The following is a 14,593-nucleotide window of genomic DNA, read 5'->3' on the forward strand; positions in this document are numbered from 1 at the left end:
CGATGCCATGTGTTGTGAAGTACCTCTCAATGGCATACCATAGAAGGGTGGCAGAACATGAGGGATTTGTGCCCACAAGTATCTGCAAATACTGGAAAAAGATTCCATTTACCATTCTCACAAACAGTTGAAAATATTTATGTGTGGTTTATATTGATCCAGAGAGATGCAAAAATTATATTAAGGAAACCCAAAAATATTATTAAGGCTCTTAAAAGAAGATCAAATCAGACAGGAATGTATATCAGTTCTCAATGAAAAACTTGAATATTATGAAAATACTAAGCCTTTTATTTATTTTATTTATCTATTTATTTATTACTTCTTGGTTTTTTGAAACAGGGTTTCTCTGTAGCTTTGGAGTTGTCCTGGAACTAACTCTGTAGATGATGCTGGTCTCAAACTTACAGAGATCCACCTGTCTCTGCCTCCTAAATTCTGGGATTAAAGGAGTGTGCCACCACTGCCCAGACTAATTTATTAAGCCTTTTAAATGAATTTTTCTAATGTGTTTTAAAATAAAGCCTTAAAGTATCTTTTTTTGAAAAATGAAATATTCCTCAATGTAAAAATGTGCAGGCGCTACTGTCCACTTGGCTGTTATCCCCATAGTTTCTTTCTAATAGAACCACAGTTGGGCTCAGCAATGTGTAGACAGGAGTTTGGTTTTTTTTAATTTATTTATTATGCATCAGATCTCATTATAGATGGGTGTGAGTCCTCATGTGGTTGCTGGGAATTGAACTCAGGACCTCTGAAACAGCAGTCAGTTCTCTTAACCTCTGAGCCATCTCTCCAGCCCAGGAGTTGTTTTCAGGAAGGTTGATTCCTACCTCATCCCAATGAGTTATGGCTACTTGTTACACCAACCATACACTTCTTTGCTAGTGATTTATCTAAGAATGTGTGTGTCGCACTGGCCTGGAAAGATGGCTCAGTGGTTAAGAACATGCACTGTTTGTACAAAGGACGCAAGTTTGGTTCCCAGTGTCCATATTGGGTGGTTCACAACAGCCTGTAACTACAGATCCACGGGGAACCATGCCTCTAGGAGCATCTGCATTCACATGCATCCCCACACAAAGACACTTACATGTAATTTAAAAGAAAATGCACCATTTAAAAGGAGGTATTGTGGCTGGGGATTTATGGGGAAATGGGTTTCATGGTCTGAGTTGATGAGGACAACTGACCAGGTCTCTTTCTCTTTGTGTGGTAGCCTTTAGCCAACCACCAGGACCTCTTGCCACCCACATACTAAATTCTTCAGGTTCCCTATACACAAGAAGAAGGACAAGCTGGACTGCTCAGATTACAGGGGCATTATTTGTTGTGCCATAGCAGCAAGATCTTCTCCTCCATTATCCTGCAAAAGATCAAGGGCAGAACAGAGGAAATCCTAGCAAAGGCAGATTCAGAGCTAACAGGAACACGATTGATCAAATCTTCACTTTGAGGCAACTGGCAGAAAAATACGAAGAATTGGGAAAAGACTTATATGTCTGTTACGTAGACTTCAGGAAGGCATTCAATAGCGTTTAGAGGAAAGCACTTTCGGAAACAATGAGGTTCTACAGGTACCCAGAGAAAATCATAAGAATACTAGAAAATGCCAACAGTCAATACATCAATCTTCCTGCGTGTATTCCCCACTAAAAGTATACCAGCTACTCAACCCTCAAAGCTACTTAATGGTTTAGTATACTTGGCCTATAGTGGTTTGAATCAAAAATGTCCCCCATGAGCTCATATATTTGAGAACTTGGTCACCAGTGGGAAACTCTCTTTGGGGAAGTTACAGAACTTTTAGTCACTTATCTCCAGAGAAAACCACATCCATTGGGCCCAGCAGCCCTGTACAATTGGCTATCAGACTGAATTCCCACAACAAACAATAGTTATAGGGACAGGCCAGTGCAGAAGTAAAAGGTGAAGAATAGGTTCCCTTTGAATCTTAGCAATGTGGGTTTTGCTGGAATTTAAGCTTAAGTATTAAAAATAACACAGTGACAATACTAAAAACTGAAAGTGTCCTCACACTGCATATGCTGGGTACCTGGGCTCTGGAAGATGGCTTTCTCCATCTCTCATTTACTCATTAGTTGTTATATAGAAATCATCTATACTGCCATTGAGACTGGAAGGGCTGGGAGCTCTGAGATGAAGAGAAGCCTTGTCTAGAAAGACCAGTGATTCCGTTCACAAGATGTACTCACTGGACGCTCTCAGCTTTAGTCCAGAAATGCTTCCAAGAAAGAGCTTTGGAGGAAGAGTCTGCATGTGTAGTCCTTTTCCTACATCCTGTTCAGTGAGACATGTGTCCAAGACAGAAGGGTCTCATTGCCATGAGGAAAAGCCCTGTCTTCAGGCCATGGCCTGCTTTGAACAGTAATATACTACCAGCAGCTACCACTTGCTTCCAGCACCCTTGCTGGAGACTCTCTTCATGATATCTCAAAGAACTAGCTGTATTTTCTCACTGGCACAGGGACAGATACCTCAGGAGCTAATGTGGAAGCAGCAGATGTTGTTCTGCTTTCAAGGGATGCTCCTAAACTTCTAGTTAGAGGTGGTGTGACCAAGACTACTTCAGGGAGAGGCTAGCAGCAGGCATTTTGTGCTCATTCCAGTATAAGACATAAGTCATAAGACATCAGCTCAAAGCTTTTGCCTCCTAGGTCTTCTCTTTGGTGATTTGGAATTCCTGTCGCCCTGTCAGTTGCACAGAAGTGATCCCTGTGTGGCCTGCATGCAAGCTTCCTTTCTTCTGGAGCTCAAAGTAATAACTTTGACTTCTCCCTGGCCAAATGCTCTGGACACAAAGGATGGTAGCCAAGGGAATGAATTTAGCCAGGGCCCTGTTCAGAAGCACTCACATCTCACTAAGAGACTCCTATAAGTCTCAACACATAGACCTGCTTCTATTTAGACACATTGACATTCTGCCCTGCCTCCAGACTCCCAGGTGCCTTTGGACACACACTATTCCTCTTAGTCTGGACTGCCCTTCCTCATGCTTGTCTGTCTATGAAAGTCTTCCTACTTCAATGCCTAGGTGTAACACCTATTATATTTCCCCTTTATACTTTTCTTGAGTTAGTTCCTTTCTTTGAGGTTCCTAAAGTTTGTTCTTGATATCAGTACCGCCTTCCCCACCTCTCTCAACCCTCTCTACTTTAGTCTCTCTGTAAAGGCAGAGACTTGTACATCCTATCTGTTAGATCAGGATTGATTGTAGTGACACAAAAATCAAACAAAGATATCAACCTCCTCAGACACAGAATTCTCCTTTAATCAGAACAGTGGAAGACAGTCTTGCCATAGGAGCTAGGGGGTCTTATAGGGCAGAAAAATCAAACTTTAGGATGGGAAGATAGTGGAGGCCCAAAAATGTGGGTCCATTTCCACCTTGTCTGATGGTCAAAGAGTTTGGAGATTGCTCAAAATGACTGACAAGCATAGCTACAGGTCCCAGCTTAGGAGGTGATTTGCTTGATTCTTTTAACATTAAGATAGCTCAGTCAAGTAAATTCATGTCATCCTGACAGGTGGTCCAGATATGCAAATGTACTTCTGCTCCTTCTTTTGTAACTATGAGGTCACCTCAGGAGGGGGGTCTTCAGGATACATGATCTATAGCAGCATCAATACACAGACCACAGAATGCTAATGATTTGATGTCTCAGAGTGTTAAAGTGATTGACTGAGTTGCCCTACCAATCATGTTAACAAAGTCTTTTGTTACCATCCCTGTCCCCCATTTACATTGGGTATTAAAGCTATGGAAAAATGAATGCAGGTGATTTCAGTATTCATTGAAATGCCCTCCCAGTACTATTCTATGGTTTCTGTCTTATTATTTTTTATGCATCTTCATATTCTTTACATATATTTCTAAATTTCCATGCCCATACCCTGGCAAGAGGTCTTTTGTTCGGAGACTGATTTTTGGTGGGGGTTTTTATCATGTGAGCCTTAGCACCAGGAGTTTTCCTGACATTTTGACCCCTTGACAGGCGCTCCCAGCTCCTATGACAACTCTTCCTATGGGGAGTTTCTGAGTCCACCTGAGGCCTTTAGGTTGTTAACCCTTCACTGTCCATATGCCAGGCAAGGAAATAGTGGCTTTTAGGAAGAAGAACATGGTTTTCCTCATAGTATCATTTCCCTTGTAAGAGAGGAGAGTACAAATACTTCTTCTGACGAACAAAAGTGTCATTCTTCACAAGATATGGTAAAAATGTTCAAATCTAAAAGAAGGTTAGGACAGCTCATAAAAATGTCTACGGTACTTTCAGTGCCTGATGCCACCAAGGTAACACGCGTGAGGCCAGTCCACAGCAGCTGACATGTGCTACATCACCTCTTATTTGCTTGCCACCCTTGGGGGCAATGCCCCTCCTAGAGCCAAAGATATTAAGAAGATACTAGACAGCATGGGCATCAAGGCAGACAATGACCAATGACCAGCTCAACAAGGTCATCAGTGGGCTGAATGGGAAAAACATTAAGGATGTCTTCACCCAGGGTATTGGGAAACTTGCCAGTGTGCCTGCTGGTGGAGCCATGGCTGTTTCTGCTGCCCCGTGGCTGTTTCTGCTGCCCCTGGCTCTGCAGCTCCTGATGCTGGTTCTGCCCCTGCTGCAGCAGAGGAGAAGAAAGACAAGAAGAAGGAGGAGTCGGAAGAGTCGGATGATGACATGGGATTTGGCTTGTTTGATTAAATCTCTGCTCCCCTGCAAATAAAATTTTTTTTTATGTATCTTGAAAAAAAAATGTCTCTGGTATGAAAAGGGGACAAATTCTTCAGTTTTGATTATTTCTTCTGCTTTCTTCTCTCCTGGCTCCTACACCCCAACTTCCTAATTTTTAATACTTTTTAAATTATAAACATTATTTATTGTGTGTGATGCATGTATGAGCACAGATACATGCTTATCACAGCATGCACATGTGGAGGTCCAAGGACAATTTTTGGGAGTCAGTTCTCTCCCTCCATCGTGGCTTCCAAGGACCGATCTCAGCTTATCCGGCTTGTACAGTGAGACCTTTAACTTGCTGAGTCATCTCATTGACCTTGGACTACTGAGAACTCAAGAACAATGGCAATGGGTTTTTGATCCTACTGCACGTACTGGCTTTGTGGGAGCCTAGGCAGTTTGGATGCTCACCTTACTAGACCTGGATGGAGGTGGGTGGTCCTTGGACTTCCCACAGGGCAGGGAACCCTGATTGATCTTTGGGCTGACTAGGGAGGGGGAGTTGATCGGGGGAGGGGGAAGGAAATGGGAGGCAGTGGAGGGGAGGAGGCAGAAATCTTTAATAAATAAATAAATAAATAAAAATAAATTAAATTAAAAATTTAAAAAAATAAATAAAAATAAAATAAAAGAATAACTGTTTGAAACTGTATTATTCAGGGTTCTCTAGTAACAGAATGTACGGAGTGAATATATGGAGTTTATAGGAATGACTTCTAGGTTGCAGTCCAGCTAGTCCAACAATGACTGGCTGTGAATGGAAGTTCAAGAATCCCGTAGTTGCTCAGTCCACAAGGCTGGATGTCTCAAGCTGGTCTTTAGTATGTGTTGGAATGCCAAAGAAGTAGGCTCCAATGCCAGTGAACGAGTGGAGGTGCTAGCAAGGCAAAGGCAAGCAGACAAAGGGAGAAAGCTTTCTTCTCTTGCATCCCTATGTAGACTTCCAGCAGGAGGTATGGCCCATGTTAAAGACATATCTTCCCGACACAGAATCCAGATCAAAGGTGTGTATTCTCCTACCTCAAAGATCCAGACTAGAAATGGATTCACCGACTTCAAACCAAGCAGAAAATCTTTTACACTTGTGTCCACCACTTCTGGATTGTAGCTCATTCCAGATATAGTCAAGTTGGCAACTGATAATAGCCATCACACAAGTAAAGCGTGCTTCTTTCTATAGAAACCCAAAAGAGTACTATTACAAGTACTATAACAAGGAGAGAGGGCCCTGGTGAACCATTCACTCTCCCTTTCTTAGTGTCTTTGTTTGTGTTCTTTATTTTCAGCATTTTAAAAAAAATTATTTTATTTTTAAAGAAGAATAACAGTTTGGCCAGGTGGTGGCACACATTCCTTTAATCCCAGAACTTGGAGGCAGAGGTAGGTGGATCTCTGTGAGTTCGAGGTCAGCCTAGTCTAGAAGAGCTAGTTCCAGAACAGGTTACAAAGCTCTAAACCCTGTTTCAAAATAACCAAAAAGAAGAAGAAGAAGAAGAAGAAGAAGAAGAAGAAGAAGAAGAAGAAGAAGAAGAAGAAGAAGAAGAAGAAACAAGAATAACTGGTTACTGTTGTATTTGGTATGAATTAATGTGCACAACTATATGCTCAAAAATCTCCTACAAATAAAAGCCACACTGAATACATACAACCAACTAAAGGCCTAAGAGTAGAATGAAATCTTCCACATAAAATAGGTTTTATAGTTATTAGTTACTATTGACAATGGAAAATACAGGGGGCAGAAAGGATTTGGTTAAGGACATTTTTATACTCTGTATTAGAAGGACAATATTCACTTCATCTTGTAAGAAAGAATCTGTACATGCATCAATAGCCTAACACACAATTAGTAGCAGTATGTTTTGAGTTAGCACTCTATATCTTAGATGGCCCTCAAGAAGAAGCACCCAGAAAATGTGGTGGGAGGATAAAAATGGGAGCGACATAGACATCTCGTGTCTTAGCTATGTGGCTGATCACCTGAACAGAAAGACAAGAACAAACTCTGGAATAACTGGTTGCTTTCATTTCCCCATCCCTGTATAATCTGCTGGACAGAGATGAGATGTAAGACAGTTTTGTTTCAGGGAACTTATTTGCTGCCTTCTCAGACTGCTGACTCACTAATGCATCTTTAAAGGACTCAGCTCTTGACTCTGCAGATTGGTGTTTGTCACGACAGGCACCACAAACTCTGTCATCCTAGCTACAATGCCATCCAAATGGAGTGGGCATTTAGATTATGGGCATGAACCTAAAGTGACTATGGATCAACACAAGCTTTTCTATAGTTCCCTCTAAAGAAGGTTCTGTGGTTAGTGATTAGTTCTTTCTGTACTTCAATCAGCAGACACGCCTACACTCAAATATCAATCATCTTAATCATCTAATAGTCCCTACCGCCCCACTGAGTCACCGTGCTGGAGGGGTAGATTCCAATATTTATGAGCATGCTTTCAAGCCTGATCTTGGGACAGACTTTTCAACCATGCTGCCCAGGACAGAAAACTTAATCTTTCTTTCTCTGGAGAATATATAGATTCTAAATCTTTTTGTTTCCCCTTGGAGGACCACATGCAGCGATACATCTAGAGGATACTTTTCTGCACACCTGGCAAGTCATCTCCAATATTTTCACCAAGTCAATTCAGGACTTATTCAGGAAATGCTTTATATTGATAGTATCTTAGGTAGGGTTTTTATTGTTGTGAAGAGATACCATGACCACGGCAGCTCCTATAAAGGAAACATTTAATTGGGGCAGCTTGCTAACAGTTTCAGAGGTTCACTCCATTATCATTATGGCAGGAAGCATGATCGCATGCAGGCAGACGTGGTGCTTGAGTTGAGAGTCCTTAAATCTTGACTGAGAGGCAGTAGGAAGTTGACTGACTCTCACACTGAGCAGAGCTTGAGAAAAAGACTTCAAAGCCCACCCCCAAAGTGAAACACTTCCTTCAATAGGCCACACTTCTGAATAGTGCTACTTCCTTTCCAGGCCATTTTTTTTCAAACCACCACAGGTATACAGCCATTATCATAAAGTGATTTCTGTTAGGTCATTGTAACCACCACTGTAATTGGGCCACATAATGCCACGGCTGCCTTTGGAAGGAACAACTCTGGCTCCTTTTGCTGGTATAACTTTAAGAGTTTCAGGTATGCCAAGGCTTAGTAATCAGGGATACAGCTGTACCATTAGCAAAAAGAGGTATTCTTCTTGCCCAAATGGTGCACTCATTATTTGCTTTTATTAAATTTGTTTATCTTCCATGATTATGGATATACAGAACTAGCTCTTTGTTTAATTAAAATTAGCATCATTCTATTTATGATATTTGCTTTTTGGTCCTGGTAAAGAATCTGTTTTCAGGACCTAAGGCTATAACTCAATTGCATAAAACCCTAAGTTTGAGCTCCAGCAACGTACAAACCTGGTACAGTGGTACATGCCTGAAATTATGACACTTGGAAGACAGAGGCAAAAGAATCAGAAGTTCAAGGTCATTCTTGACTACTCAATGAATATGAGGCCATTCTAGAATATAAGAGATCCTGTTGTAGTAAGGCCGCTTGTTTGTCCCTGGCTGCTCAGCCCCAAAATAACCACGCAGAAACTATACTATTTGCAATAGTGTTTGTCCAATAGCTTAAGCGTATTTCAGGCTAACTCTTATATTTAATTTAACCCATTTCCATTAACCTGTGTATCATCATGAGGCTGTGGCTTACCGGCAAAGTTTCAGCATGTCTGTCTCTGGCGGCTCCATGGCTTCTCTCTGACTCTAGCTTCTTCCTCCCAGCATTCAGTTTAGTTTTCCTGCCTAGCTCTGTTCTACCCTATCATGCCAAGCCAGTTTCTTTATTAACCAATGGTATTCACAGCATACAGAGGGGAATCCCACACCAAGATCTTTTCTCACAAACAAAGTATTTAAATGAATTACTTTTATTCTTGCTTCATTTAGGGATGTTATAGGGAAGAGTTGTGATTGTTTTTGACTCAATTCCTTTGAGCACCTATTAACATGATAAGCAGGTTTGCCACATTTAATGGGTCCATATAGACTAATGGACAGATCTGCTGATACTGGCACGGTTTGCATTCTCAGGCTCAATCCTGTTTAGTTGTTGTCCTACCTTTGTTTATTCCGAACCATGAGGTGCTTCAACAACATCACTTAGGCTCCCATGACAGTTCATGTTAATTGCCCACTTGACACAGTTTAGAATCATCTGGGAGTCTTTGTGTTTTTCTTTGTTTTTAATTTAATTTTTTTAAATACAATATAATTTGGTCATGTTTTCCCCTTACCCAACTCTTCCCAGTTCCCCCTACCTCCCTGCTCACTCAACTTAATGGTCTCTCTCTTTTTCCCTCTATCCCTTTTTACTTCCCTCCCTCTCTTTCTCTCTCTCTCTCTAAAAAAAACTCATAAAACAAAAATCAAACAAAAATATTCATAAGACAAAAAAAATTCAAAGCAAAATAAAACTAAACAAAAAGTCTATCAAGACATAATGAAACACAAAAATATGGGGTTCATTTTTGTGCTGTGATAAAATACCCCGATGAAAGAAACTTAAGGGAGGAAGCACCACGTCTGCCTGCACACTGCCATGCTCCCCTTCATGATCATAATGGACTGAACCTCTGAAATTCAGTAATTTCAATCATTGTAAGTGAGCCACCCTCAATTAAATGTTTTCTTTGTAAGAGTTGCCATGGCCACGGTGTCTCTTCAAAGCAATAAAAACCCAACGAAGACACATGCTAAGTCTTTGCTCTCTTTTTCCTCTATTACACAGTTCAGAGCTCAAACCCAGGACAGTTCTCACAGACATGACCAGAGGCCAACCTAACCTAGACAGCTCATTATTAAGACTCCCTTCCCAAAAAGGTATGGAAAGATGGTAAGAGCCAGAGGTGATGGATACTCCAAGGAAAGTGTCCTCCAGACACACCAGGACTGTTGCTCATATGAACTCAGAGACTGTGACAGCACTCACAAGAGCTACACAGGTTTAAGCCAGCCCAGATCCCAGCGCTGAGAAAGGGAAGTGGACCTGGAGCCCTACTAAGAGTGAAGCTACTAGCAATAGATATATCTTGATACCTTGTGGCAGAGGGAAATCAGTTGTCTCCAATCGGGTGGCAACCATACCCCAGGCAGCTCAAGAGCGTTGACCAGCACAAAATGAACCCCATATTTTTGTGTTTCATTATGTTTTGATAGACTTTTTGTTTAGTTTTATTTTGCTTTGAATTTTTTTTGTCTTATGAATATTTCTGTTTGATTTTTGTTTTATGAGTTTTTTTTTAGAGAGAGAGAGAGAAAGAGAGGGAGGGAAGTAAAAAGGGATAGAGGGAAAAAGAGAGAGACCATTAAGTTGAGTGAGCAGGGAGGTAGGGGGAACTGGGAAGAGTTGGGTAAGGGGAAAACATGACCAAATTATATTGTATTTAAAAAAATTAAATTAAAAACAAAGAAAAATACAAAGACTCCCAGATGATTCTAAACTGTGTCAAGTGGGCAATTAACATGAACTGTCATGGGAACCTAAGTGATGTTGTTGAAGCACCTCATGGTTCAGAATACAGGGGTGAAGACATTTTTTTTAAAAAAGCCATTGTTATAGAATCAGAAAGCTTTCCATTTCTAATTTTCACACCTCTGAAACTGTGCCATGTATTTCAGCCAGTGCTATCCTACAATTACAATTGGCTGAAAAGCCGGCATGACCTGTTTCCATCGCCCAAACACCTGTCAATGTGATCATAACTGCTGAGATCATGGACCCTTTGTTTGAATTATGTTCATTGTGGGATTTTAAAAACTATATGTATATGGGTGCCAGAAGCGGGGGTAGTTGGAGAATGCTCATATGTGAATGTAGCTGCTTGCAGAGCCCAGAAGAGGAATTCAGCTCCCATGTAGCTACAATTGCAGGCAACTATATGTACTATGAGCTGCCCAGTGTATGTTCTAGGAACTGAACCCAGGCCTTCTGCAAGAGCAGTACACACTCTTAACCATAGAGTCTTTTCTCCATCCCCATGTATATTATTTATAACAGTATGAATTTCATCTCATAAATCCTAAAGCATTACACTGATACGTCGCTGACCTGAAGAGGTCCTTCCATGTACATGGAATCGGAGCAGCAAAACAAAATTTGATAACAACAGAATAAATCTTGTCATCAAAGCTGATTTAACTCCCTTAGTTTCCTGCAGAACAGCTGAAAGACTTCAGAGTCCTGAGGAAGAAAGGAACGCAGCACACATGAAAGTAGTCTTTTATTGTTCATTGTTTGGGCATTGAGCCACAGAGCAAAGAGCCGTAGTAGACTGTCAAAGTTGCTGAATCTCTTAAAACGTGTAAAGAATTTCAAAAAATGAGAGGTTACAATTAGCATGCACGTGTTTTACTTTTCATGTTTGTTAGTTTTGTTGTTATTTTGGGTTCGTCTCAATATGCCCACACCAGCCTTGAACTCCTGATTTCCCCACCACTTCCTACCAACGATGTGCTGGGATTCCTCATGCACCACCACTCTCAATTGTCTCATCTGTTTTGAAAGATTGTCATTAAGATGTGACACTTGAAGAGAGTTCCAGGACAGCCAGGGCTGTTACACAGAGAAACCCTGTCTCAAAGAAACAAAAGCAAACAAACAAACAAAAAGATGATGTGACACTTGTTTTTATCTCATCAAATGCTTCCACGCAAACTTTGAACAGAATGCAGGGGGAGCATCTTTGAAGAGATGCTGTGTCAGCTGGGCTGGTACTGGCTGGTTGTGACTACAGCACTGAGGAAATAGAGGCAGAAGGACCACAAGTTTCAGGTCAACCTAGGCTATATAGCGTGACCTGTGTCTCAAATAACAAAAACTCGAACAAGCAAAATACATGCACACAAAGAAAGAAGAGGACATACTGGATAACTAATCTCCTGATGGCCAACTGATAATATTGTGTACAAATCCAGACATCAATGACTGAGACTAAAAATAGCAAAGGAGGGTTAACTTTGGCTGCAAAAAAAATGTAAGGAATGCCTTAACATGTTTATTCCATTTCTATTTTTCTTCTAGATTCACAATGATACTAACTGAGACCAATCAGGTTACAGCTTTGTTCAGGCCACAGGACTAGACAGCACAACAAAGTTCCAGTTCATTCACTGCTTAGCATGTAGTTACTCTTCCTCCCTATGTTGGGTCCTAGGAGCCATTCCAGAATGACCACAGAAGAATCGGCCTTAGTATGAAGCCAACACGTAGCTAACAGAGCAGAAAAACAAACCTGGTTACTTCCATACAATTTGAGGTGTTTCTTTTTTCTATTACTTGTAAAAAAAATTAATAAATAAATAAAACCTTTAATAAATAAGGCCTGGCTAAGCACAGGTTTAGTTAATAGTTAAGATAATAGGAAGTACGCTTTAGCAGTCTTCTTTCATCTGGGGAGAATGATCTCACCACCCAGCCTCCAATCAGTCATTGGTTCACCAGGTAATCCGCTGGGAGGCCCTAGAAACAAGGCTTTACTGACTTTGCTCTGAGGCACACCATGGAAGAATGGTGTCCTCGTGCTTCAAGAAGTAAGAGGAAAAAAAACAGGTATGATGTTTCACTGGCAATCTCAGCAGTCAGTAGGTGCAGGTAGGAATGCAGGAATTAGAGAACAAAAGAGCTGAATTAAGAATATTGAAAGTCAAGCAGATGCGTAGAGCTGATCAGTACTCACTTGTTTTGGGGGTTCATAGAAAATTCTTGTCTTAATTTGATTTTTTACTCATGCACAGGATAGGAATATGGACATGTAGCAGTAAAGTCAGGCAGCAATTTCTTGTTTTGCATTTACTGCTAGCAGCTTCTTGAACTCTTCCCCCTTGAGCCCAAATGCTGCAAGGTCATCACTTCAGAGAAGCATGTCATGGTGCCTGCTTGGGTCACTGCTGAGCAAGCAGATGGAGCCAGCTGAGTCTAAAGATGCTGGACACTGAGTGACAAGTCTTTATCTAGATGCGATTCCTGTTCTTAGTGCTTGCTGTCTGATCTAATGGCACTGGTGGTACAAAAAAAAAAAATGTGACCTAGTCCATCAAGATGGGAGAACACATGTGTTATCTAGGCTGTCACAAGGCTCCTAGTCAGCTCTGACATTTATCTCCATGGGTTCAAATTGTAAGGCTAGCTAGACGTGATCTAATCCCAGCACTCAGGAAACGAAGGCAAGAAGATTATAAATTTGAGGCAGCATAGCAACATCCTACTTCAAAACAAACTTGTCTATCTTTTGATCTATACATGTCTAGAATTACATTTCTTTTTAAGTCTTGCAGGCTATTTGGAGTTTAGAGGGATTATTTCTGGTTTAAGGGTTTTTTGGGGGGTTTTGTTGTTGTTGTTTTTGCTTTTTGCTTATTTGTTTTATTTTGAGACAGAATCTCAACATATCCAAGGTTGGTTTTGAATGCCAGTTATTAGCTTAAACTTCTGGTCCATCTGCCTCTATCTTTCAAGTTTTAATTTCTAAAATTACAGGCATGTAATACTTACAAACCTAGGATTTGAAAATGAACCCAAGACTTCATGAAATCACTCTGCGAACTGAGCTACATGCCCAGCCTATTATTCAAGGGTTTGGTTTTGATCTTTTAAAAAATGCTGAACTTTACAAATAATTTTTCCTGTGTTGGCTTTCACATAACGTATTTTTCTGGTCTGCTGGCAGTTTAATGAGTTCAGCCTGTGACTTCTTGAACAAAAAGGAATTTAGGATTGTGGGTGCATATTAATGAGCTCTCAGATCTTGCCTTCTTTTTGAGGTCCAGAGATTTGGGATCTTACAAAAAAATCATAAATAGAATCATGGTATTTTGTATTTGAGCAGTATGTATATCTCAACAGACTCTTAGTGTCCCCAAACCCTAGAACTTTACTTTTCCTAAATGGAACAACACTATTATTAACCACCAGGTTTTGAGTGTCCACATCTCAAGGAAAGGACTTTCTGTTTTACTCACAATAGCTTCCCCTGGGACTCTGCCTCACCTTTACCCAACATTCCTATTTCAGGACAGATACATAGTGAGAAGCTAGGTACATATAAGCGAAGTCTTCTGGGGTTGGTGAAGAATTGTTGTTTCATAAGTATAACCACGCTGTACAAGAAGTACACACTGTACTCTTCTCTGCAAGATCAGGTCTGTCTGGTCTAAGACACTTCTCAGTTTAGACTTTCTTCTTTCACATACCTTCCCAGGTACATCTGGATCCTGTTCCAGGGCCCGACTCTAGGGGACCCAGCAATGAAACAAAGATATTCACAATATGGCTCGGAAGAGATCTATGAACAGAATCTCTGGGCTGGATGTTGCCAGAAACATATGGAGTGTGAGATTGACTACGAAGTCAGGGATGCAAATCTGGAAAGCCTTTGGACATTGTACACCATTAGGTGTTTCCCAGGTGAACAAGGTAGGGGACACACTGCAGACAGATGACCATATCTTGGGTTTGGGATATGTGTCAGCAGCTAATAGCATTTTCTGCTCAAGCATGAGGACCTGATTTCAAACCCTTGTTATCAGTAAAAAGCCAGATGTGATTGCAGGGATGCAGGCTTGGAGCCCTAGTGTTGTGGCAGCCAGAGAACAGAGGCTCACTGGGGCTTGCTGGCCACAGGCCAAGCTCTAGGTTTCATGAGTGTAAGAAATACATCATTATGATCCACTAGGAGACACAAGGGCTGATTCTGTTCATCTATAGCTGGCAGATAGCACCCATTTGTCTAGCTCTGTTTATCTTAGGGTTGAAAA

At 41.0% G+C, this 14,593-nt stretch overlaps 1 pseudogene; it reads left to right on the plus strand.

The window, feature by feature from the left end:
- The first annotated feature begins 4,349 nt into the window (after positions 1 to 4,349).
- LOC142858320 (large ribosomal subunit protein P2 pseudogene) lies at positions 4,350 to 4,724 on the plus strand (annotated as a pseudogene).
- Positions 4,725 to 14,593: the final 9,869 nt, after the last annotated feature.

Source organism: Microtus pennsylvanicus, chromosome 10 (assembly GCF_037038515.1).
Source record: "Microtus pennsylvanicus isolate mMicPen1 chromosome 10, mMicPen1.hap1, whole genome shotgun sequence".
In the NCBI taxonomy this organism is placed as follows: Eukaryota; Metazoa; Chordata; class Mammalia; order Rodentia; family Cricetidae; genus Microtus; species Microtus pennsylvanicus.